Genomic DNA, 27,991 nt, shown 5'->3' with positions numbered 1-27,991 from the left:
AAAGAATACAAGTTGCATGTAGTGATATTATGTGTGCAACAGCAAGACATCTAAAAAACGATTGTCCAACTGCCACAAAACAACAAGAACAACAACTACCACCACCAAAATCTAAGAAAAAAGCCTTACTCTCCACACCACCATCAACACAAAAGATAATGAAAGGAACACCATCAATACCAACAATCGAAAACAAATCAACTCCTGAAAAAACATTATCAACAACACCACCAAAAACTAAAGATACAGGAAAAACAAAAGAAGATAGAAAAACTGATTCCCCCTCCCCTATATCACATACACCTCACACAAACAATCCAGAACCAACACCAATGAAAACAGCAACACAACCACTTACACAAACATACATACACCCTCATAACTTGCCCTTACCCCCTTCCAGTTCCTCAGAAATTTCGATGGAAGATGAAAGTAGTGAAGAATGGCAAATAGCCAGAAAAGGAAAGCAAATAAAGAACAAAAGCAAACACCAACAAAGTAAGGAGATACACAACTCTTGAAGACATTTCGAACTCAAACCCAAACAACAGCAACACCACCAAAACATTTACGTCAACCATGCACACAGCCATAAACACTAAAAACACAAGAGTTGATGGATTACATCACCTCAAAAACAAACCTGACAGATGACATAAAAACAAACAACCACCCATACACAACACCTCCAGAACACATCAAAATTATGCTTGTGACACCCACCTTGCACCACACGCTAAAATCTCTCTACCCCAATGTGGTAGTGGGGTTTCAGAAATACTCTTTGAAAAAACTATATAGTAACCTCCTAGTGACAACTTATTAGGATCACGATCAAGATTGGTTGTGTGAATGCGCATAGCTTGGGGTCCTGTTGGAAACAAGAGTACCTCTTGAATGACATAAAGTCACATGATTTGGGAATCATAGCCATAAGTGAGACCGGACTCCATGATCCACGGGCCCTAAAGTCCATGTTTGGCACACAGTTTAACATTTATCTTACTCCCTGTCTGCTGAGGATGGGCGGTAGTGGCACTGCGGTACTTTTCTGCAAGAGTTTGGATCTTGAAGCAAAGACGATATTCATAGACCCAGAGGGTTGACTGGTTGTCCTGGATGTTGACGGTAGTGATGGGTGTGCTTTTCAACTCCTATCAGTCTATGCACTGCCTTTAACGGGTCAGATGGATTTCTTTCGACATCTAGAAGTATTCCTAGGATTGTCTTGTCGTTTACTTTTGGTGGGGGATTGGAATGCTACCTTAGACATGCATCTAGACTACATGGGAAGAGATAGAAATAGGCAGAGATGCAAATGCCTCTCAGACCTGCTCAGACATTTTCAACTGTCTGACAGGTACCGCCTCGACCACCCAAATGTGCCAACATGGACATGGAACAACTGCATTGGGTTGTCAAGATTGTATCTAGATAGGATACTGTGTGGGACAGTAGATAGGGATAGCTTAGGATATCCACAATTCCACATAGTCAGCTACATGGATCACAAACTTGTGACATGTATGCTAGACTTAGATAAGACATATAGGCAGGGCCCCAGTTACTGGAAACCGAACGTGTCTTTCCCATCAAGACAGGTTTTCAGAGACTGAATTAGCACGCTAGTAAAGAGGGCTTTGACAGGAGCCATCATCAACAACAAATGGTGGTTTGCCCTCAAGAAAGCAGTAAAAGCAGAAGCGATTAGGTATAGCAAAGCACTAGCCATAGATAGAAACAGAGTAGAGGGTGAGCTAGTTAAGAAGTTAGAAGAGGCAATAAGATGCGGCATCATATCCAATGTTTTGGCAGTGAGGATGGCCCTCAACCAACATTCATCACCAAACAGCAAGGTTGTGTTGTCAGGGCCAGGATGCATGCTCTCAGGAACGAAGGTGTTGGAGCTGCGCGAGAGGCCTGAGTGGTGGAGGTGCAATGGGGCAACAAAGCCACCATTCGGTCTCTGATAGATGAACAGGGGCACGAATTACTCGAGCCCAGCAAGATGTGTGAGGTGTTTCAGCACCATTTTGCCCAACTATTCGGAATGAGTGGTGAGCGAGAACGCAGGGTGGACTTCAGTGTCTACCTGCACAGCCTGCCATGACTCTCGGCAAGAGAGGCAGAGTGTTACGAAGGTGCCATCATGGTGGTGGAAGTGAGGAACGCGATGGCAGGATGCTCGAGTTTTGTGAGCTGAGGAGCTGTAATGCTGTTGAAGAAAGATCCAAACAAGGGGGACGTAATAGGTAACTTTAGGCCCATCACTCTGCGCAATACAAATTTGAAAATTTTGGCCAAGGTGTTAGCCAAGAAGTTGGCGCTTGTCATTGAGAAACTGGTCGACAAAGCGCAAATGTGCATCCATGACAACCTCCATCTGATGCACTACATCATAGACAGGGTAGTTAAGGAACCTGGCATAGGTGGGGGCCTGATCAATTTGGATCAGTCCAAAGCTTTCGACAGGGTAGATCATTGATACTTAGAGGCTGCCCTTATAGCAGCCGGTTTTGGTCCCATCTTCCATGGCTGGATGGCTACTTTGTACAGAGGCATCCATTCAGTAATTCGTCTGAATGGGCATCTATTGAGCCCTTTTGACATTGCACGTTCGGTCTGTCAGGGATGCCCTCTCTCATCGCTTCTGTACATATTGACTTTCAAGCCACTACTGCAGAAGCTGGCGAGGCTGAGGGGCATCCTGCGAGAACTGGGGTGCAGAATGAGCGTGTCCGCATACCTGGACGATGTCACCGTCATAGTGTCTAGCCACGAGCACATAGAGCTAGTTGGCGAGACACTGAAAGACGACAAAGCAGTGACGGGAGCAAAAATCAACTGGGAAAAGTCAGTGGGCTTGCAGCTTGGCACCTGGTCAAGTTGCTTGGGGTCCAGTTTGGTCCGAACCTCCAAACAGAGGAGAACTGGGACAAGATGAGTAGGGTGGCCACTCTTTCCTGGCAATGGACTGAGAGGAAGCTCTCCTTAAAAGGTTGGGTGGAGGTGGCAAACGTGTACATCACATCCGTCATCTACTACCACCTGACCGTCGTGCCTTGTCCTGACTCTACCATCACCAAACTGGAATGCATCCTCCCCCGCTTTTTGTGGAAAGGAAGCATGCTGATGGTCAGGCGATCCGTTTGCTGCCAACACCTGCTGAAAGGAGGGCTTGGCATGCTGTGGTGTATGATGCGCAAACATGCACTGAGATTGTGACATCTCCAACTCTACGTAGACGACGGTGGACAGTTGTGGTTGCTGTTTGTGTGGCACGCTCTCCTGCAGCTTATCTCCATGACTGAGCTGCAGGATCATGGATCAAGAAGAGGCTGAGGAAGGGCAAATGGCACCGCAAGTATCACGTTGCTCTGGAGCAACTATGCCATCCCCGGTCAACCTTGAGCGATTGTATCACAACCAAAGCATTCTATAAGGGATGAGTGGAGGGGAGGTACAATGACAATCTCAGGATGAACCCGGGCATCGACGAGGAATACCTGACCCACCTGATGAAGACAACTTTCAGGATGGGACCTATGGACAACTTCCAGAGATCCCTGGCCTGGCAGTGCTATCGAGAAGCACTACCCATTTGGGATAAGCTCTACAGGCATGGCTTGAGAAACACCTGGCCTAGATGTGGTCAGAGCGATGAAACCATTCTGCAAGCACTTGTGCAGTGTCCAACCATTTCCGACCTGTGGGTCTATGTCGAACAACTGCTGTCATGTGTGGGACACGTCAGTTTATCAGCCAAGTCTATCATCAAACGGAAAGGAAGAGCTATTTTCATTGTACTTGTAGCTATGGTGAAAGAATGTGTCTGGTGGACATGTCTGAAAGGATTTGAGACAAGCACTTTCCTCTCTGTTGAATCTTTCATCAACTTTTTCAAGTATCACTTGAAAAGGAAGGTGAGAGTAGAGAGGCAAGTTTTGTCTAGCGAATGTTTCAACAAAAGATGGGTGAATGTAGCAAGGATGGCATGTGTGAATGATGGAGCCACCTTGTGAATGAGCCTATGAACTGAAAAAAACAAAAGAAAAACAGAGTTACCTATTTGTAAATAAATGTGTTATTATATGACATTATTGCCCAAGGTTACTGTGGTGTTTTCATAGGTTTTTCTTTCCACGGATAAACTTCCCTGCTTTTGGAAACTTTTTGTATTATTTCGACTTTTTTGCATATCCCAAGAGACAAATATTATCTACCAAATACTTCAGTTCACTGAAGGGATGGAAGTAAAGTGGGGTAATATGGCCTCTTGGCTGAAACAGCTGTAAAATTTTATCCTACTTTTTATGTTCTACGTTATATAAAATATAAAAATACCAGTAATTATTAAAATATATATTACTAGCAGAAGTGCCGGGCGTTGCTCGGGGCTTAATTGCTTTAAAGTACTCTTAATGATTCTACTCAATTATGATTATTGAGGCAAAGTTTATGGCCAACCAATCGATTTTCAACTGGATAGAAAGCCCTGCAAAGAGCAATGCTACACTCTCAGAATTGGGTAACAATAGAATGTGAGGTGGCCCTGAAAAGGCTGTGTTATCATTGTCACAATTGTCACAATTTGGTAGGTAGTCCTGGAAGGGTGTGTAAAACATTCGCAGGTGAATATGGTGTCTTTGTTTTGCACCAACGGCAGCGGACATGCTGTTACAAAACTTCATGCTCTGTGAAAACAGAATAGCTGCCCTATGGAGGAAAGAGGGGGTTTCATCATGGGTAAGTAAATAGCATCTACTCACCATGTGTCGGAGCGTTGAGGAAAAAAATTTCCCCAGCTTTGTCCCGGACCGAATTAATAACGGAATTGTAAGCAAACTGACTTCCTGACCTGACTTCCTACACACCCAAGTGTTCTTTTGACCACACTTAGTAGGACGGGACCTGAGGGTATAAAAGTGTTTTGGCAAATGTGTCAAGTTGGCAAAGCCTAAAGAAACCAGTCAAAGTTGTTTCTTTTGGATTGGCCGCCAATTGTGCAGCAGTCTGTTCAGCAAAGTAAGTCTGCTGGCCCTTTTCCAAAGTTTTATGATGGTGGGGTTCTTTCGTGAAGTGGAAACCTGAATATCCGCCAAAAAACTTCCACTGCTGATATATCAACCAGGCAAGTACTGCGACACCTTGTCCATGCTATTGTTCTTTTGAAGGTTGAACATGGCAGCATGAGTACCCTTGTTAACATATTTACATATATACTTTATTGATTTTACTGAATGACAGAACTCCACATTTATATGAGCGTTGAAAATTTTCATCAGAAATGGACAGTATGGGACCACCCATCAATTATCAACTTGATGACCCCGTAACGTCATAGTGAATCCCCCATTCTCAGGCTGGCTTCATCTGTAGTGTGGATATCTGTCGCCGGGACCGCATGGACCATGCACCATGTGTGCCTTCACAATATCGTACAGCTGCTTGTCAACAGTGGGGTCTGGGATTTCTGCTGTGATGTCATCTAGAAGTGTGGGATCTATTTTGGTGACCAACCAAACCAAAATATGTGCGTGTGACAACTCTACCTTCTGCCTCTCAACAGTATACATGTAGCAGTTAACAGGCCCAAAAACCTGCCCTTTTTTGATTAAATCAATTAGCTTAGCCAGCTTCTGCCTGAAAACCCTGGCAATAATATCATGTCAACGGCAGGAATGGGTGAAAGTTACTTGTACAGAGAAATTGTCTTGGAAAGTATGCATAAAACTGAAGGAGGAAAGGGTGATAAGAAATGGCAAATAAATAAATAAACTGACAGGTATTTGTATGTATGTATTAGTGTGTATTCTGTCTCTATATATATGGTAGTAAGTAAATGTGTTTTAAAAAAGATTTTCAAGAAACTCAGTTTGTGGGGAATAAATGTTTGACTGTCGATTGTATTTGAAAAAGATTGACAGGTATTTGTATGTACGTGTGTATTTGTATGTATGTATGTATGTATGTATGTATGAGTGTGTATTCTCTCTCTATACATATTACTCTTTTACTTGTTTCAGTCATTTGACTGTGGCCATGCTGGAGCACCGCCTTTAGTCGAGCATATCAACCACAGGACTTATACTTTGTAAACCTAGCACTTATTCTTTCAGTCTCTTTTGCTAAACCGCTAAGTTACAGGATGTAAACATGCCAGCATTGATTGTCAAGCAATGTTGGGGTGACAAACACACAGACATATACACACACATACATATATATATATATATATATATATAACCTTCCCAGGCGAAGAATGTACTCCTCAACATAAATTAGTAGTTAGCGACTTCAGGATCAGGGCTAAATGGTTGCCCAGAAGAAGACCAGCTTGGAGCAGAAGGGTCTGGAAGCTTAAAGATCCTGCAAATGGACAGAGATTTAGAGACGTACTACTCGAAGTCTTCGATGAAATAGAAGGGGATATAGCTTCACATAATGTGGAAGAAAACTGGAGGTTTCTATGGGATAATCTGCTGACAGCCACTGACCAGATCTGTGGATGGAGCAAAGTCCCATCTCGACCCAGGGCAACGTGGTGGTGGAACAATGTGGCTGACAGGGCTATTAGACAAAAGAAACAGGCTTGGAGGGACTGGAAGAACGGAGGTAGCAGGGAATTTTATCAGACTGCCAGAAGGGAAGCTAGGAGACAGGTTTATTTAGCCAGAAGGGAAGCAGATAAAAAATAATTTGCCAATGTTCTGCGCCGTGAGGACCAAAGACTTGAGGTATTCCGTGTGTGAGAGAGAATCGTGATGTGGTAGGAGAGAAATGTTTTCGCATGGATGATGGTTCACTTGCGGATGCAAAGAGAGAGGTTTGGAGATGCCACTATGAAAGGTTGCTGAATAAAGAAAATGAATGAGATAAAGAGAGTCTGCCGAATGTCGACCCTACAGAGGGACCAGTTTTCCGAGTTGACAGTTCTTTGGTAGTTAAGGCAATTAGAAGTATGAAGACAGGGAAAGCCCCAGGTCCATCAGGAATTACTGCAGAGATGCTCAAAATATCTGGCAGTGTCGGCTATAGCCTAGTCACCCGTATAGTTACCCAGGTGATACACGAAGGAGTCATACCCAATGACTGGTGTAGCAGCATAATAGTCAACTGCTACAAAGGTAAAGGTGACGCCCTAGATACAAATAATTACAGAGGTATCAAGCTGTTGGATCAGGTAATGAAGATTACAGAGAGGGTCATAGCCCAACTGATGACGAGATGCAGATTTGATTTGTGTCTGGGAAAAGCACCACTGATGCCATATTTCTGGTGAGACAGCTGCAGGAGAAATACCTAGCCAAAGATAAACCTCTGTACCTGGCTTTTGTCGACATGGAGAAAGCCTTTGACAGGGTCCCCCGATCCCTTATCTGGTGGTCAATGAGGAAACTAGGGATAGATGAATGGTTAGTGAGAGCTGTACGAGCCATGTACAAGGACGCTGTTAGTAAGGTGAGGGTTAGCAACGAGTACAGTGAAGAATTCCAGGTAGAGGTTGGGGTCCACCAAGGTTCAGTCCTCAGCCCCCTCCTATTTATCATAGTCCTTCAAGCAATAACGGAGGAATTTAAGACAGGTTGCCCCTGGGAGCTCCTATGCTGATGACCTTGCTCTAATTGCTGAGTCACTATCAGAACTGGAGGAGAGGTTTCAGGTGTGGAAGCAAGGATTAGAATCGAAGGACCTTAGAGTCAAACTTGCTAAAACCAAAGTTCTAATAAGTAGGAAGGTAGACAAACCACAATCACCCTCATGTAGATGGCCCTGCTCGATCTGTAGAAAACGCGTAGGTAGAAACTCTATAAGATGCACCAAGTGTAAGCTATGGACACATAAGAGGTGCAGCAATGTCAAAGGAAGGCTAACTAGGAAGATAGTTTTTGCATATGGCAGATGCTTGGGAGCAATAAACACTGAAAATACGCAGAGACCATCTTCCGCCACATTCCAGGGAGAAAAACTAGAAATAGTTGATAGCTTCCATTACCTAGGTGACCAAGTCAGTAGCGGGGGCGGGTGCGCCGAAAGTGTAACTGCTAGAGTAAGAATAGCCTGGGCAAAGTTCAGAGAGCTCTTACCTCTGCTGGTGACAAAAGGCCTCTCGCTCAGAGTAAAAGGCAGATTGTATGACGCATATGTACGAACAGCTATGCTACATGGCAGTGAAACATGGGCCATGACTGCTGAGGATATGCGTAAGCTCGCAAGAAATGAAGCCAGTATGCTCCGATGGATGTGTAATGTCAGTGTTCATACTCGACAGAGTGTAAGTAATTTGAGAGAAAAGTTGGAGCTAAGAAGCATCAGTTGTGGTGTGCAAGTGAGATGTTTGCGCTGGTATGATCATGTGGCGAGAATGGATGAAGATAGTTGTGTGAAAAAGTTCCACACCCTAGCGGTTGAGGGAACCTGTGGAAGAGGTAGACCCAGGAAAACCTGGGATGAGCTGGTGAAGCACGACCTTCGAACTTTAGGTCTCGCTGAGGAATTGACTAGAGACCAAGACCTTTGGAAGTATGCTGTGTGTGAGAAGACCCGGCAGGACAAGTGAGGCCATAATCCCGTGGCCTATACCTGGGATGTAGCCAAGCCACTTGGCTACATCCTTCTTGGGACACAAAACTCCACTTGTGAAGACCTGTTGAGGCAAGTGAAAATCAAAATCGTAATCTGTCAACATCAATGGAATTTGTAGCTGTGATACCAGTGCTGGTGGCACATAAGAGAACCATCCAAACGTGGACGTTGCCAGCGCCGCCCGACTGACATCCGTGCCGGTGGCACGTAAAAAGCACCATCCGATCGTGTCCGTTTGCCAGCTTCGTCTGGCACCTATGCCGGTGGCACGTAAAAAGCACCCACTACACTTACGGAGTGGTTGGCGTTAGGAAGGGCATCCAGCTGTAGAAACACTGCCAGATCAGACTGGGCCTGGTGCAGCTTTCTGGCTTCCCAGACCCCAGTTGAACCATCCAACCCATGCCAGTATGGAAAGCGGACGTTAAATGATGATGATGATGATACGATGGGCTTCTTTCAGTTTCTGTCTACCAAATTCACTCACAAGGCTTTGGTGGGCCCAAGGCTATAGTAGAAGACACTTGCCGAAGGTTGCGCACAGTGGGACTGAACCTGGAACCATGTTGTTGGTAAGCAAGCTACTTACCACACAGCCACTTCTACGCCTATAGTAGTAAGTAAATGTGTTTTAAAAAAGAGTTTGTAGGGAATAAATGTTTGACTGTTGATGTGAAAGTTACTTGTACAGAGAAATTGTCTTAGAAAGTATGTGTAAAATTGAAGAGGGAAAGGGTGATAAGAAATGGCAAATATATAAATAAACTGACAGGTATTTGTAAGTATGTGTGTATTTGTATGTATGTATTAGTGTGTATTCTGTCTCTATATATATGGTAGTAAGTAAATGTGTTTTAAAAAAGATTTTCAAGAAACTCAGTTTGTGGGGCATAAATGTTTGACTGTCGATTGTATTTGAAAAAGATTGACAGGTATTTGTATGTATGTGTTTGACTGTCGATCGTATTTAAAAAAGATGTGTCTGTATTTTTTTTGTTGTTATCTTGGTGAAGGACGTTATCAGAAATGGGAAGTGGACGTACAATTCCCGCCAATTAGAATGAGATCATTGGTAATCATAGGTACATATATATGTGTGTATTTACGTAGGATTGGTAGTCTGTCTGTTTATTTGACTCTCACTATTTCTCGTTTCTTTCTTTGTCTTTTTTCTTGGATCGTTCGTAAACTTTCATAAGAGAAAGTAGCAGTTGAAACGACTTGTAATGGTAGTAGAAAGAGTAAATAATATTGTATTAGAGGGGAAAATGGTTATGTATGTAGTTTTATCGATTTTTTTCGTAATTGGGAGTTATTTTGACAGGAAAAAATGCCCCTATGAACCAAGTTATGGTATTTAGAATATTAATTCCGATTTTTTCATCCACTAAATTTGGAATTGTGTAAATGTTTGAATTTTCAACGTACATACACACAAAGAAAATCTGCCTTTTATAGATAAGACTAGCTGAAGGTGACCCGCTCTACACGCGGGTAAGAGTGTGGTTGTTACTTTCTGTTGCTTCCTTTCAGCACGTAAAAAGCACCATCCGAACGTGGCCGATTGCAGCGCCGCGTTGACTTGCTTCTGTGCCGGTGGCACGTAAAAAGCACCAACCGATCGTTGCCGCTGCGAGCCCCTCTGGCACCTGTGCCGGCGGCATGAAAAAAGCACCCACTACACTCACAGAGTGGTTGGCGTTAGGAAGGTCATCCACCTGTAGAAACACTGCCAGATCAGACTGGAGCCTGGTGCAGCCTCCTGGCTTCCCAGATCCCAGGTCACACTGTCCAACCTGTGCTAGCACGGAAAACGGACGTTAAACGATGATGATGATGATGATTCTCCGTATTTGTTTCTCTCACTTTCCCACTCTCTTACTTTTCTTTTCTCTCGGACTCTCCCTCGCTTTCTCTTACTCTCTATCTTTATCTATCTCTCTCCCATTTATAAACTACAGAAGATCTTGAGTAAGTTGAGAAATAAAATATTTAGAAAGATCAATCAGAAATATGAGGCAGTGGCAATGGAAAGGTCTGCTTCAAGGCAGACAGCAAAACACTAACATTTAAAAGGGACAGACGAACTTGCGAGCTGAATAAAAATAATAAAATATTGGAAATCCAAGTTTGAGGGATAGAATCTGAGGATAGTAGAGTCACCATGGCTGGCATTTCTTAACGACGGACAGCAACGTAGTGACAGTTTAACGGCTGGCGTAAAATTTTGAACTTGATGTAAAAGAAAATTCCTAAACACCAAGTTTTGAAGTGATTCTTTCTCACAACAGTAGACTCACCATGGCAAGCATTCAAAACTTCTTTATCATGGACGGCAACACATTGAAGATTAAAAGGCTGGCGCAAATTTTTTAGCTTGATGTAACAGAGAATTCCTAAACACCCGCTCCTGTAAATTTTAATCCCCTTCCAGCCCCATTTAGACCCCTTTTCACATTTTGGTTAATATAACCCGATTTTACTCGGGTCTACTGGGGCCACATTTTATAAGATGAGCGATTTTGTCCTAGAGGTGACGCCTTTCATTTGAGGAAAAAAATAGTTGTCATGCAAACTTGCCAGCACTTTTAACCTAGGTGTGCATATTTTCAGCTGAATCGACCGACTACGTAATGCACACATTATATATATAAATATATGTGTATATATATGTGTGTGCGTGTGTGTGTACGCATTATATATACAAATGTATACAAATGAGACATATATCTGTATAAATTAAATTAGAGATAAAACCACTAATAGGCAAATCAAACAGTGAAAAACCAAAAACAAAAACATTAAAAAAATATATAATATAGAAAATATATAAAATATAAAATTGAAAAATTTAAATTATTTAAATTGAAAATAAAAATTATTAAATTATATTTATAATTTGTTTAAAAATATATATAACTGAAAAAGTATGAAAAAGTTTGATATACATAAATACAGATATATACACTTTGTATATATACATTATATATACATATTGGCGAAGTTTCGTATGTCGTAGATCAGATTTCCGTCGATTTCCGTAAAAAAATTTTATTTTTTTACATAAGTAATGAGAGCGAAAGAGACTAAGAGGAAGCGATTTTACGACGAGAAGGTTTCACTTTGAAGTCGGCCTGTGTGCGTTTGATGGGGTGTGGGAGACAGACAGTATGTTGTGTAAGTGAAGTGCTTCTGTTAGTGTGTGCGAAGAGACAGAGAGAGTAATGTGTGAAAGAGAGAGATAACTGATTTTTTACTCGGTGTATGTGTATATGTATGTATGCATGTATGTGTGTGTGTGTATGTATCTATGTATGTGTGTGTGTGTAAGTATGTGTGTGTGTATGTATGTATGTATGGCCGATTCATCGTAATTTTTTACTCGGTGTATGTGTATATGTCTGCATGTATGTGTGTGTATGTTATGTATCTATGTATGTGTGTATGTGTATGTATGTATGTGTGTATGTATGTATGGTCGATTCAGTGTAATTTTTTACTCGGTGTATGTGTATGTCTGCATGTATGTGTGTGTGTGTATGTATCTATGTGTGTGTGTGTAAGTATGTGTGTGTATGTATGTATGTATGTATGTGTGTGTGTGTATGTATCTATGTATGTGTGTGTGTGTGTGTATGTATGTATGTATGGCCGATTCATAGTAATTTTTTACTCGGTGTATGTGTATATGTATGTCTGTCTCTTCACACACACTAACAGAAGCACTTCACTTACACAACATACTGTCTGTCTCCCACACCCCATCAAACACACACAGGCCGACTTCAAAGTGAAACCTTCTCGTCGTAAAATCGCTTCCTCTTAGTCTCTTTCGCTCTCATTACTTATGTAAAAAAATAAAAGTTTTTTACGGAAATCGACGGAAATCTGTGCTACTACAACCGAAACTATAACTATGCCTACATATTTATATATAGAACACACACACACACACACATACATTATATATACATATTTATATATAGAACACACACACACACACATACATTATATATACATATTTATATATAGAACACACACACACACACACATACATTATATATACATATTTATATATAGAACACACACACACACACATACATTATATATACATATTTATATATAGAATACACACACACACATATAAATGAACGCAAGAATATCTGATTCATAATATTTGTTCTCATGCTCGTGTGTTGTTGGTGACAGACATATATTTAAAAGAACGTCGTCGAAGTGATGGGAAGGTACGAGACAGAGTCAGTGAAAAAGAAAGGAAATAGCGAGAGTGACAGATACTTTAAATAACGGTAGTAGAACTCTCAAAGTTATAAGTGAAGGGGAGTAAGAGAGGGAAAGGAGGAAATAGCGTGAGTGAGGAAGATGGCCCCTAGCAACCACACCTTTTAAGATAGGGATTTCTAAGGTAGCCCACGAGTATCGTCACCTCATTCTACATGTCCCTTGAAAGCGATCCAAGTGGCATTGAAAGCGATCCAAGCGGTAAAAACGCATTTCAGTTTTATATATAGAGATATATATAAAGCAATAATATGTTATACATGTATGTATATTGCTATAATTGTCTTTTCTAAAAAATAAATAGACATAATATAATATCTATAAGCTGATGAATACCAACTCTTGATCCCCACCATTTTCTTATTGCAATACTAGCAGAATTGCCCGGCGATGCTCGGGGCTGAATTGCTTGAAAGTACTGTTAATGATTGCACTGAATTATGATGATTATTCAGGCAAATATTGATATAAGTTTATGGCGAATGAATGTATTTGTAAGTGTATAGAAAGCCGTGTAAAGGGGTTCCTAACCCCTCGTAAAATGGTGTAAGAATTGAATGCGAGGTTGCCTTGAAAAGAGCCATGTTATTGTTCTCATAATTGTAAGAATTTGATAGTCGTGGAAGGCGGTGTAAAACGTTCGCAGGTGAATAGGGTCTCTTTGTTTTCCACGAACGGCAGCGGATGTGCTGTTACAAAACTTCATGCTGTGTTAAAAGAGAATGGATGCCCTATGTAGGCAAGAGGGGAATGAAGCATGAGTAAGTAAATATGGGTAATTTATAAAATATAGAACAATAGCATCTACTCACCATATGTCAGACCGGCAAGACTGTAGTGGTGCTGAATAGATGAATCACAACACAGTGGCGGAGATGTTTTCATTGATGGGCGTTATGATTAAATTTGTTGTTGTATAAAATGATCTGTTGCTTAGTTTCCAAAGTGTATGTTGCGATCGTGTTGTCGCTTATGTAAACTTTAACAGTGAGAGTGTAGATGTTGGGGGTAGATGTGTCATGTACGTTGGATATAGAAGATGAGGCTGGTGGTTTGATGATGAATGGATAGAAATAGAGGTGAGCGAAAGACAGGTGTTGGTTAAGTGTGAATTAATGTCATGAAACACCTAAAAATGTAAATGCCATCATAAAAGAGAGTTGTATGTAAGTGAAATACTAACGTGTTCGAAAATGATGAAACGTAGTAATCCTATAAAACCTCCATGTACACAATGTTTTTTGTTTTTCAACGAATGCGAAAGCATCACTGTTACTGCCAACACGCGAGCAGGCAACATAAAGCTGACCATGAGAGAAACATGGCTCTCCCAAATGAATTCCTGCCACAGACAGTGTTTGACCCTGCGCTTTGTTAATTGACATTGCGAAACATGGCCTTACTGGGAACAGGGACCTCCAAAATATGAAAGGTAGGTCTGCTCCTGATGGGAAAAGATGCATCCTAGGTATGAGCACAACGTTGCCTTGACTGCACCCTGTGATAATGGTGGCCTCAATCAGATTGGGAGATAAGGACTTAACGATCAAACGTGTGCCATTGCATTGTTTTGGGGGAACCAAATTTCTAATAAGCATTATAGGGGCACCAACTTTAAGTTTGAGAATGTGTGGTGGTAGTCCAGGGGGCTCAAAGGAATTGAGTACCTCTATTGGATAGTTGATGATGTCCTCTGGGTCAGGAGTTGTATCGATAGACTTATATTCATAGACATCCCCAGGAATGAGTTTTAGCATTTCATCATTAATATGGTGAACAGTTTTATTCCTCGGGGCCAGAATAGCCCTTTGGCCAATCCAATCCATATTCTGATAATTAGCTTGTAGATCTGAGAACACTGCATCTCTGAGATCAGAAGGCGTTTTAACAATGGTACAAATGGAATCGATGGCAATATTACCATTTTCATCCCCTGGTATTTTGCCTTCGCCAAGTGCAAGGAGGGTGTGAGAAAATGCTGCTGATGTGATATCATGTCACATATGAGCACGCATATTGGTGTGAAGTTTGAGAGTCTTTACCAGTGTCCAGAATGTGGATGACTTAAGACACGCACTTACTGCGTCAGCTCTAGTCTCTTTGGGAATAACGGGAAGTGTTTGTCAGAAGTCCCCTGAAAGAAGAAGTGTTATGCCTGCCATGGGAGCTGAAGAGTGTTTGATGTCTCTGAGAGATCTATCTAGTGCTTGAAGAGCACGTCTGTGGGCCATTGTGCATTCATCCCAAACGATAAGCTTGCATCGTCTGAATACTTCTGCCTGATCGGAGCTGTTACTGATGTCGCAAGTTGGTGTCTCAGTCTTCGTTAAGTCAAGCGGGAGCTTGAAAGTAGAGTGAGCTGTCCTGCCGCCTGGCAACAAAGTAACCGCAATTCCAGATGATGCCACAGCTAGGGCAATGCCTTGTGTTCGCCTAATCTCAGCCAATATTAATTTGTTGACGAAAGTTTTCCCAGTGCCCCCAGGAGCGTCCAGGAAAAAAATCCCCCCAGCTTTGGCCCGGACTGAATTAACAACGGAGTTGTAAGTGAACTGCTGTTCTGGAAGGAGCTATGGCTCATTGTCAGCTATGTACTCGGCAAGCTCGTCAACATTAAAACATGTCTCACGCAGTAAATGTGAAGACAGAGTGTTTGTGCCTTCCTGGTTTGTTGAAGGTAGGCCATAAACTGGCAAGGCACTACCGCCCATATCAAGTACAGTATCTTCGAACGTAGTTTGTTACCACACAGCCACACCTGCCCCTATGTATGTGTGTGTGTGTGTGTGTGCGTATGTGTGTATGGGTAGATATATTATGCATGTATATATGTGTATATATATATGTGTACATATTACATGTACATCTATATATATATACATCTACACATAAAATACAAAATGCAAAGTTATATCTTGATATCACTAGTGATAACAATACTCAAAATATGTAACAGACTGGAATTGTAGGCCCATCTCTTGCAATTTCGATCAATTGGATCTTGTCCTCCCTCTTGTATAGAAGTGTACGGCTGCAGCGAAATTCATTTTTGGACTTTCTTCTATCGAAGGCATTTTAACAAAAATGCTTCCGTAAAGACGGTGAAAATATTGTCAATTTCCCCAAACAGGGACACAATTCAATTTTTAAACAATAACCAAAGTCCCTTTTCCGAAAGGGGGAGGGTTACGGTTTACAATTATTTAACAAATGCAACACAACAACGTTTCCCTGACGAGGAACCAACAAACGTGATTAAAATAGTCAAACACTAATAATAATAACAACAAACCTTTTTAATTTATCCCCATTTATGTGAAACCACTTATTCAAGTTCAAGTCATTGATGCAATTTTATACGAATTGCTAATACACACACACATAATAAGGGTGAAAAATTGAATATTAATTTGATTAATATGAATTGAAAACCAGTGGTGTAGCATATAAGACCATAGCGGATCTTCCTCTAGCAAAAAGGATGACCAGTATTAATGGCTCATCCCTGTTATATAATACTTTCACTTTGATAGTTTTACACTTGCAAAGAGAAAGTAGGAGAAGTAATAGCAGGAGTAAACCACTTGAAATGAGAGGGTAATCGTAAAATATTGAGTTTTCTCGAATTTTTGCTTAATTGGGGGTGAAATTGAAAAAACTTTTTATGCCATGACCCAATCGAATCTACTTGGAAAAATCATAGGTAAATTCCAATTGAAGAAATTCTATATTGTAGAATTGTATTAAAAAGAAACATGGGAACAGGCAGAGAAAATCTGCCTTTTATCGTAAGAGATAAATTAAGGGTAAAATAACTTTTTACCCTCCCCTATTTATTACACTCAGTAATGTAATTGCCATGCAATGAAAAACACTTGAGTATTAATAATTGGGTATTCTATCAGCAGTACAGTATATTGGATAGATATTATCCCTTACTTGGTTGGATTCACAACCTCTAACCCTCTTGGAATTATATATATATATATCTATATATATATATATATATATATAATATATATATATATTATATATATATATAATATATATATATATACATACATACATACATACATACATACATACATACATACATACATATACATATAACAAAGTGTAGTTGTAAGGTACCGTACAAGTGGAACGATATATGAAAGAAGGTTTGAAATGCAAACTATTTTAGAAAAAGATTGTCAAAAGTAAAATATGAAGCTTTGTATAAGCTTTGCTGTGTTAAGTACTGGTTGTCACAAAAGTATTAAATTACATTTATACATTCTTTGATAATAATAATAAAATATTAAAAACAGTTTACAAAAAAGTATTTAAGAAAATATTCAACAAAAAATTAGGATTTCTATAAAAATCATGTTTGTTTGGTAGTATATATATACACAGGAGATATATTTAAGAGTTTACAAAGAATTCGAGAGGAACCAACCTGTCTTTCTGGCATTTTTTGTCTTGTGAGTAGCTAAGGATTGTTTGCTATTTTAAGGGACAGTGTGGGAAGATGGTTGGGGTGGGGGGAAAGAAGAGCAATGTGTAATTAAAAGGATTTTTTTGTTTCTGGGCTAGTCTGTCATGGTTCAGTGGTCTTGGGGACTGGTCTAAGAGATCAGAATGGTGTGTGTGTGTATGTGTCTGTGTGCACATCTCTATGTGTATATATATATATATATTATATATATATATATATATATATATATATACAGTTGCGGCCAAAATGTTCAGAATGGCATTGTTTTCGTCAGAAAAGTAGATATAATTTTTTAGCAAAGTTGTTTTATATTCTATAATTTTCACGGACAATAAATACTATATTATTTGTTATTGCCTGAGATTTTGGTGTAATTTGAGAGGATAATACAAACGTTATGGATGATTTAGTGATTTACTGCAAAACCCATGGCGGCCAAAATGATCAGAACGGTTGCTTTTACTCCGTGTTTTAGTATATTTAACTGGCGAACTCTAATGTTTTGAATTTGTTTACGTGACAGTTCATTTACTAAACATTAGTAAGAATATTTGCAGTGTACTTTGTTAATATAATGCCACTTACTCCGTTACCAATTCGTCAGCAGATTATTAAGCTTCGCAGGAAGGATAATTTAAGTATTGGATCTATTGCAAAGATTGTTAACAAGTCAAAAAGTGTTGTACACGGTATTCTTAAGGTCTACGATGATTGTGGTTCATGTGAAGCAAGAAAGTTTACAGGTAGGCGAAGAAAAACGACCAAGAGAGAAGATCGTGCTATGGTAAAGTTGGTTAAAAAGGACAGATTTAAAACTGCTGCTGCTGTTTCTTGGAAAATGAGCATTGTATTGAAGAAAACTTTATCTTGAAAAACTGTCTCGTCGTTTAGTTGAACATGACCTACAAGCAAGAGCACCTGCAGTGAAGCCACTGATCAGCTCCAAGAATAAAAAGTGTCTTCTTACCTTTGCAACCGAACATGTGTTGTGGTCTCAAGAAAAATGGCAAACGGTGCATTTCAGTGATGAATCTAAGTTTATGCTATTTGGCTCAGATGGGAAAAGGTATGTTCGTAGAAAAGTAGGTGAAAAATTGTTGCCTAAATGCCTTAGGACTAGTGTTAAATTCGGTGGAGGAAGTGTCATGGTTTGGGGAATGATATCTGGAGATGGTGTGGGCCCTTTGGTGCGATTACATGGAAAGTTAAATGCAGGAGTTTATAAACAACTTGTAAAAGATCATGTCTTGCCTGTGCTGAGAAATTCAACTAAGCGACCACCCATATTCATGCAGGACAATGTCCCATGTCACAAGGCTAAGGTGGTCATGAACTTCCTCAAGGCTGAAAAGGTTATTTTTATGGATTGGCCAGCTCAAAGCCCAGATCTCAATCCTATTGAAAATGTGTGGAATATTCTAGGAGAACGTTTGAAAGCCAGAAATCCTAAAACAACTGAGCAATTATGGAATGCCCTTCAGGAAGAATGGAATAAGATCACCCAGCAAGAAATTGAAAATTTAATTTCCTCATGCAGTCGAAGATGTCAGAGTGTGATTGAAGCTAAAGGGCTACACACTAAATATTAAATAATTCCAGTATTCTCTGTCATTTTTTATTATTTTGTTTTTTTTTTCAATTGTTCTGATCATTTTGGCCGCTATGGGTTTTGCAGTAAATCATTAAATTATCCATAACTTTTGTATTATCCTCTCAAATTACACCAAAATCTCAGACAATAACAATTAATATCGTATTTATTGTCTGTGAAAATTATAGAATATAAAACAACTTTGATAAATAATTATATCTACTTTTCTGACGAAAACAATGCCGTTCTGAACATTTTGGCCGCAACTGTATATATATATATATATATATATATATATATATAGAAAATGTCTCAGGTACAGAAAAATATTCAACAGTCACTCAGTTAAATTATCATATAGCTGCTACCCCAGTATAAAATGCATCATTACATGCCATGCCACCAAGAGCCTACTCCTAGGAACCTGTCCAATCAATTAGGAATGCATGATAAATCTCATATATGAGGCAGAAATTACAGCAAAGGTAGACAGTAATATAACTGAAAAGAAGAACTACATCGGGCTATGTATAGGCGACTTCAAAAATCACTATACTAAAACATATTTTCATTTTGACACAGGTACAAAAATAAAGCCACTAAGTTGGCTAGGCAAGTTCTGTGAAAAGTCCAAACTATATTTCACCGGATCAAAAAAATGTAAGCTACATGTAGTTGAAAGAACACAGATCCTTTTCAGATGTAAGAAGTCTACCACATTGCTGAATTCCAAATATGAAATTTTCGGCAGTTGTAAATATATAGATAAGTTCCTGTTAGTAAAGTAGGAAGTACCCTCCCTAAATTGAACAGCTGTACCACAGGCTCTAGACTACTATCCTTTATGTCCCTTTGACTGATTTTACAGTTAAAGGGACATAACTCCAATTCTTCCCTCTCCTTTTTACTTTCTTTTTTGTTTTCCAGTTTTTCAGCCGTCCATCTTTTACATCTACTTCCTTCTCACCTTTTCTGTTGTACTATCATCCTGTTTTTATCTTGTTATCCAATGTGGGCACAGCCTAGGATTGTGTTGAAAAAAGCACCAGATATGTTGAAAAATGCTGCCTGAGCTACTGTCATTTTATGAAACTAATAGCTCATCAAAATATATGCTGTAAAAGCCCATGTAATTTATATAGGTGATTTTCAGGATAAAATTTGTTAAAAAAACTTCTACGAATGTAAAATTCACACCTAAAACTTTTCAGAATTGCCAATATAACCAAGGGAAAAAGGTTTTCAATTTAGTTGAATTTAGCATAATTTAATTTATGATTAAATTTTATTAAATTTTCATTATATAAAGATAATTTCTGTTTAACAGGTATCACATTGAAAGCTATTAAATTACAAAGTGTTTGTGTTGTTTATAATATGCTTTATTTTAGGAAAGTATTGTAGTTCACTCGAAGCATTGTGTATTGTTTGTAAAGAATAAAATGTTTTGAATGACACAACAATGCACTATATGTCTTGCAAACAACTTGCACATGCAAGTGCTACCAGTTAAAAGCTCCGTATATCGGAAGCTAGCAAGTGTATGGGGTCATCAGGAGAGAATGTGCACCGTTTCGGGGCCTACCTCTCGACGGCAATGGACTATAATAACTGTTGTAATTTAATCATCCATAATCTGATATGATATTTCAGAATAAAAATTCCTTCTTCAGATATCCATAGGAATTGATGGAATCACTGCTATAATCAGTTTTCCAATAGCTTTTCTTTTTTTCTGGAAGCATCTCAGCAGTGGTCTCACAAAGCTCCTTCTGGAATTCCTCATGAGAAGTGCGTGAGGTCAGCCATGTCTCAATCTCGTGTGTGCTGGCACATCTGTAGCGCTGCTTCAAATTTATGTGTTATATGTGCAGCTTCCTTTTTTCCCTTCTTTTTTTTCTATTTTTTTGTTATAAACAGTACAGGAGCATGTAATCAAAAATGAACCTACATGCATCCGGATGTAGTTAAATAATATATTGATTACCAACCTCCAGCCTGTTGTTAATTTGGGGCCCTAGTCTGTGTATGACTATAGCTTCCTTAATTCTTAAATTACTCAAATTTTTTTCATTCGCCTCAATTGTGACTGTTATGCTTTTGTCAGTGTCCTAGCATCTGTCTAGATGTTTTCTGAAGAAGGAGGCTCTCATGTTCAGATGTTCTTTGATGTGTTTATGTTCTGAAAGTAATTTACCCAATCAAATTCAAATGCTTATTTGTCAAATTAAATTATATTAAATCATATATTACATACACCACCACAATTTTATTCCAGTCTTGATCACAACAGAGATGTGAAACTCTGAGTAACAGATTTTTGTGATGTTTTTGCAGCTTTAATAAAAAAGTATATGTATGTATGCATGTATGTATGTATGTATGTATGCATGCATGCATGCATACATGTATGTCAACATACATACAGGGTGCGATGGGTAAATTGTCGTCATCTTATATTTTTAATTTAGCACATGCGTATTGTTTGTTCTTGATTTTGTTGACTACACAGTATAGTCGGGTCAGTTGAGCACTGTTTGTGAGAAAAACAGCACCATGATGCAAATGGAAATAACATGCTGTACTGCTTGGCCTTCATGCTGGAAGGTCTGATATGAACATTTCAGAGTATTTGCACTCAGAGGACAGTGCAGTCTGAAGACATGTACCAAGAGTGATAAAAATAAAACATCCAGTCAACATCATAGTGTTTGGAGTCATCATTTGTGATGGTGATGTTATGCCTCCATTCATATTCCCACATGGCTTCAGACTCAACATGGAGGTCTACATCAAGTGCCTCATACACAGCATGGAGGTCTACATCAAGGTAGTGCTGTGATGGGTCAAGAGGGAGGCTGCTGGAAGACCCTGTGTCAGGCAACAGGACTCTGCTCCATGCCACACAAGCAGGAGAACACAGTCATGGCTGTCTGACAATTCCTTGTAACACCTAAGATGAACTGAAGGCAAGCATTATGGCAGCATGCATCAACTTAAACAAGGAGACTGTCCAGAAAAGTTGCAGGAGATTCCAAAGTCGTCTGGCGGCTGTGGTTGAAGCCGATGGAGATTTTATTGAATAAATTTACTCTTTAGTATTTCAAGGTATTTTTATGTAATTTTGGGAAATATTTCTTTTAAAATGAGATGTCAGTGTTATTTTTATTTTTGTGTGATTTACATGACAGTTTATTCACTGCACCCTGTATATATATCGTTTAACGTCTGTTTTCCATGCTGGCATGGGTTGGACAGTTTGACTGCACTAGGCTCCAATCTGATGTAGCAATGTTCCTACAGCTGAATGCCCTTCCTAATGCCAACCACTCTGAGAGTGTAGTGGGTGCTTTTTACGTGTCACTGGCATGGGAGCCAGTCAGGCAGCATTAGCATCAGGCACATTTGGATAGTGCTTTTTACATGCTTCCGGCACAGGAGTGAGTCAGGGCAGGGGGCTGGCATTGACCACATTCAGATTTGTGCTTTTTACATGCCACTGGCCTGGGGAGCCAGTTAGGCAGCTCTGGCAATGACCCATGCATGATGTACTTATTGCATGCCACCTGCACGGGAGCCAATTAGGTGGCACTGGCATCAGCCACAACTACAATTTCCATTTTTGATTGAGATTCTGATTGTGATTTTGATTTTGATTTTTGATTTTACTTGATTCAGTAGGTCTCCTCAAGCATGGCAAGATGCCCAATAATTCAAAGGTACTTTTCAAATGGGCTGGTTATGTGACACTGGTGTAGGCTATGGCTGTGATCTCACTTTACTTGCTGGGTCTTCTCAATCACAGCATATCTCCAGAGGTCTTGATCTATTGTCATTGCCTCTGTGAAGACCAACATTCAAAGGTTGTGCTGGGTCTGCCTCTTCCACAGGTTCCTTCCACTGTTAGGGAGTGACACTTCTTCACACAGCTCTCCTCATCCATACACAGCACATGACCATACCAGCATAGTCGTCTCTCTTGCACACCACATTTGATGCTTCTTATGTCCAACATTTCTCTCAGGGTGCTCACACTCAGTTGTGTATGCACACTGACATTACACATCCAGTGGATCATACTAACTTCATTCCTTTCAAGCCTACGCATGTCCTCAACAGTCATGGTCCTTGTTTCACTGCTGTGTAGCATGGCAGTATGCACTACTTTTCACTCTGAGCGAGTAGAGGTAGGAGCTTTCTGAATTTTGCCTAGGCAATTCTTATTCTAGTGGCAACACTCTCTGAGGATCCACATCTACAGACTTGGTCACCTAGGTAGCAGAAGCTGTCAACTACTTCTAGTTTCTCCCATTGGCATGTGATGGAATCTGTTCTCTGAACATCTTCAGTGTTTATTGCCCCTGTGTATCTGCTGCACACAAAAGCTATCACCCCAGTTAACCTTCCTTTGATGTTGCTGCACCTCTTATGCATCCATAGCTTACATTGGGTACATCTTATGGAGTTTCTACCTACATCTTTTCTACAGATCAAGCAGGGCTATCTACCTAAGGAGGTTTGTGATTAGTTCATCTTCCTACTTACTAGGACTTTGGTTTTTGCAATATTGACTTTTAGGCCCCTCAATTCTAAACCTTGCTTCCACACCTGAAATTTCTTCTCTAGTTCTGGTAGTAACTCAGCTATTAGAGCAAGGTCATCAGTATAGAGGAGCTCCCAGGGGCAGCCTGTCTTGAATTCCTCTGTTATTGCCTGGAGGACTATAATGAATAAGAGGAGGCTGAGGACTGATCCTTGGTGGACCCCAACTTCTACCTGGAATTCTTCACTATACTCATTGTCGATCCTTGCCTTACTGACAGCATCCCTGTACTGGACCTGTACAACTCTTATTAACCACTCGTTTATCCCTACCACCATTGCCCACTAGATAAAGTATCAGGGGACCCTGTTAAAGGCTTTCTCCAAGTCAACAAAAGCCAAGTAAAGGGATTTATTTTTGGCTTGGTATTTCTCGTGCAGTTGCTTTACCAGAAATATAACATCTCATCTAAGCAGGCTCTCTCCCTACTTAGTAGGGCTATGACCCTCTCGGTGACCCTCATCACCTGATCCAGCAGTCTGATATCCCTGTAGTTATTTCTATCTAAAGCATTGTATCACAGAGAATAGAGATGTAATGGGTAAGAAATGTGAATGAATGGATAATGATGTGCTTTTACTTAGTGAGTCAAAGAAGAAAGATGCATGGAAGGTTAGCTGCTACAAGGGTAAAGGTGATGCCTTAGATACAAACCACTGCAGGGGTATCAAACTGCTGGACCATGTCATGAAAGGTTACTAAATTTGGAAAATACATGGGAGAAGGACAGTTTTTCAAATATAGAACCATCTGAAGGACTAGCCATCAGAGTTGACCACAGTATAATAGATAAGGCAGTTAAGGATATGAAGACAGAGAAAGCCGCTGGACCATCAGGAATCATTGCTGAGATGATGAAAGTATCTGGTGGTATAGTATGCAGTCTTATTACTTTGTGTAGTCAAGGAGGTTATAAGGGATGGTGTCATCCCCAATGACTGGTTAGCTGCTACAAGGGTAAAGGTGATGCCTTAGATACAAACCACTGCAGAGGTATCAAACTGCTGGACCATGTCATGAAAGTTACAGAGAAAGTTACATTTCAATTGATTAGGAATGAAATTAAACTAGATGAGATGCAGTTTGGTTTTGTACCTGGGTGGAGTATCACAGATGCTATCTTCCTAGCGAGAAAGCTGCAGGTAAAGTATTTGGCCAAAAGTAGGCTGCTGTACTTAGCTTTTGTCAACCTGGAGAAAGCTTTCGGCAGAATCCCCTGCTCTGTTATCTGGTGGTCTCTAAGGAAGCCAGGAGTAGAGGAGTGGCTTGTTAGAGCCATGAAAGCCATGTACAATAGTGATGTCAGTAAGGTGAGAGTCAGTCTTGAATACAGTGATGAATTTAACATACAAGTAGGTGTTCAGCTCTTAGTCCACTCTTATTTATCATAGTCCTCTAAGCCATAACATGAATTCAAAATGGGATGTCTATGAGAACTATTATATGCTGATGACCTCGCTTTTATTGCAGATTTGGAGAAGAAATTCCCTGGTCTGGAAACAAAACCTGGAATCAAAGGGCCTGAAAGTTAACCTAGCAAAGACCAAAATTGTTGTTAGTAGATAAAACTCTTTTTCCATCAATATGTAGGAAAGGAGTTGAAAGTAATTCCATTCAGTGTAATCTATGGATACATAATGCCCAGGAGTTTCTCTTGAGGTAGTAGATAGTTTTTGTTACCTAGGTGACCAAATTAACAATAGTGTAGGATGCTCTGAAAGTATTGTTCCTGGAATAAGAATAGGATGGAGGAAGTTCAAAGAGCTATTACCTTTGTTGGCAACAAAAGGATTCTCTCTCAGAGTGAAAGGTAGTTTGTATGATGCTTTGTAGTGAGACATGGGCTCTGAATGCAGAGGAAATGCATAGACTGGAGAGGAATGATAGTAGTGTGCTCTGCTGGATGTGCATGCAACATCAGTGTGCATGTACAACAAAGTGCAAATGTGTTGAGGGAAAAGTTGGACATAAGAGCAATCAAATGCAGCATGCAAGAGAGAAGACTATGTTGGTTTGGACATGTGATGCATATGGATGAAGACAGCTGTATAAAGAAGTGTCAATCACTGAAAGTGGATGGTACTTGTGGAAGAGGGAAACCCAAGAAAACATGGGATGTAGTGGTAGGATCAATCTCAGGATATTGAACCTCACAGAGGAAATGACAATGGACTGAGATGTCTGGAGATATGAGGTTCTTGAGAAGACCTGCCCATGTCAGCGAAACTGAGTTCTAGAAGCTCTGTGTTCCACCCACACATAAGAATAAAGTTGTTTACACACCCACTCCAACAAACCAAACTTTATCTCTTCTCTCAAAACTGCTTCTCTTCTCTCCCTCAGATTTCTTCTTTCATGCACTATGATTACGTAAGGCAAGAAATTTAAACTTTTTTTTGTTACAGATACATAAACTACTGATTCCTACCAAATTTCTGATGCTAATTTCAGATCTGATATCTAAATTTCTCTACCCTGTCCAGATTTTGTGTAACCGAGAGCCCCTATTTTTAATTTTTTTTCTCACCTGCTTCTATTACAAAAGCTTTCTAAGCCATTTTTCCATGCTATGTTTTACGTTAACCCATACTGAAATGATTAGTGAACAGGGATGTCTTACCTCCTTTTTCTAGTTTAATACAGACAGCAGAATTTTGCTAGTGAGTAACCAGTCCTGTGCCCAACCAAACACATGAGTATTTTCTTGTTACCATCAAAAACCAACTTCCTGTTCTTAAGTGAAACTTTGGTGTTTCCTCTTCCTTTGTTGCTTGTAGGATGATGAGTAGTACTCCTTCTGCAGGAACTGACAATACAACAATAATCTCCCCTTATATTTGGCTTGAAATTACCTTGGTATCTGTTTTCCATAACTGTTGGTGGAAGCACTCACCATGCTCATCACTCACAGCTCCAATGTTAGCTGGGAAGAAGTCAAGATAAGAATGTAAAAAATGCATTTTCAAAGACATTTTGCACCCCATTTTTCAAAAGATTTAAGCATGTTTTGTATGACTTCATGATGGTTTTCAGTTTTGTGGTTTCCACAAATATTTTTGACAACTTCAACAAAAGATGTTCATACTCCTAGTTCATTTTCATTGAGATTAAATGGAAATGATGAGTCATGGATGACACTGCAGCGTAGCATCTGTCAATATCTCTTTGAATTTATCCTTTAAATATTGGAAACCACTACCTATCTTTTCATTAGGCCAAGTGGTGGAAGATGTACTTTCTGAGTATCAATATGTGCTGGGTGTTTCACATTTTGTTTACCAGCATGTTCAGTTCTAGATGGCTAATCATGCTTTTTGTAGTGGTTCTTGTCATCTCTGCTGTTCCATAGACACAAAAAGCACATATGCTTTGTGTAGTCCAACTGTAACCCAAGAAGTAATATTGCCACAGATATTACATATGTTGTCCTTATATTTGATGAGTCTTAGCAGCAGTTCCATTGATGCATTTCCAAGGGCATTTCCATTGATGCAGTTCCAGGGGCATGTGCTACTGATATTGAAGGTTTTTCATTACTGATGTGCAGTAATAGAGCTTTATGGCTAGCTTTACTAGAGTCAATGAACAGTCTCCATTCTTTTGGACCATATTGAAAGCCAACCCTTTCTATCAGGCCTCTGATATTGTGGCAAGAACAAGTGCCTTCTTCCTGTAAGTAAAATGATGAAAACTACGGATGGTAATGGTGGAAATGGGAAACTTTGGTGTTTGACTAGAGAAAATTCCATTCTTGATGTCTGGCCCCAAGCAACTCTACTTTTAGTAATTCCTAATTGTGCACTAAGTCATTTAACACCTGCTTGATTTAACAAATGAGGGTAACTAGTTACATCTGGAACATATATGTTATATTTCCCTATTTCTATATTACTAGCAGAATCTTGAGGTGAACTGCTGTCTTCAACAACCACTCTACTTGACTGTCATGTAGTGACTGACCAATGGGCCATTATTATTCTCTTGACTCAGTGTTGCTAACTTGGGATAAATTTTATTGATCAAAATCATTAGAATTTGTATGTAGTTAGCAAGCAAAAATTGCTTTAACCTTGAAAAGCAAGTTTCATATTACTGGCATTAAGACAAGTAAAACCAAAATATGTATGTGGTAGGAAAATATTCATTCCAATTTCATAAATGAGGTGTCAAAATGTTTCTTTTTAGATGCTCTCCGAGATAAAGTACAGTAGAAATTACATTTAAATATTTTCAAAAATTCATAGTGATACCTATAAACAGTTCAGTTTCTTCATTTACTTTACATATTGTGGGAATGTTTAAAAAATAAAAGGTACAATCCTCATTCTTCTGAATCACAAAAATTCCTTATGAATATAAAAATTTCATATGCTATCTACTTAGCAATTTTGTAATAGTTTAAAACAAACACTTTGTACTGTAATTACTA

General features: G+C 39.6%; 1 protein-coding gene across 2 annotated transcripts in view; it reads left to right on the top strand.

The window, feature by feature from the left end:
* Nucleotides 1-27,991, top strand: part of LOC115213643 (dynein beta chain, ciliary-like) — an 884,597-nt gene that overhangs the window by 97,545 nt on the left and 759,061 nt on the right. The gene's annotated exons all lie outside the window — the stretch shown is intronic.

This window comes from Octopus sinensis, linkage group LG1 (assembly GCF_006345805.1).
Source record: "Octopus sinensis linkage group LG1, ASM634580v1, whole genome shotgun sequence".
NCBI lineage: Eukaryota > Metazoa > Mollusca > Cephalopoda > Octopoda > Octopodidae > Octopus > Octopus sinensis.
This window is presented reverse-complemented; position numbering and strand designations above follow the sequence as displayed.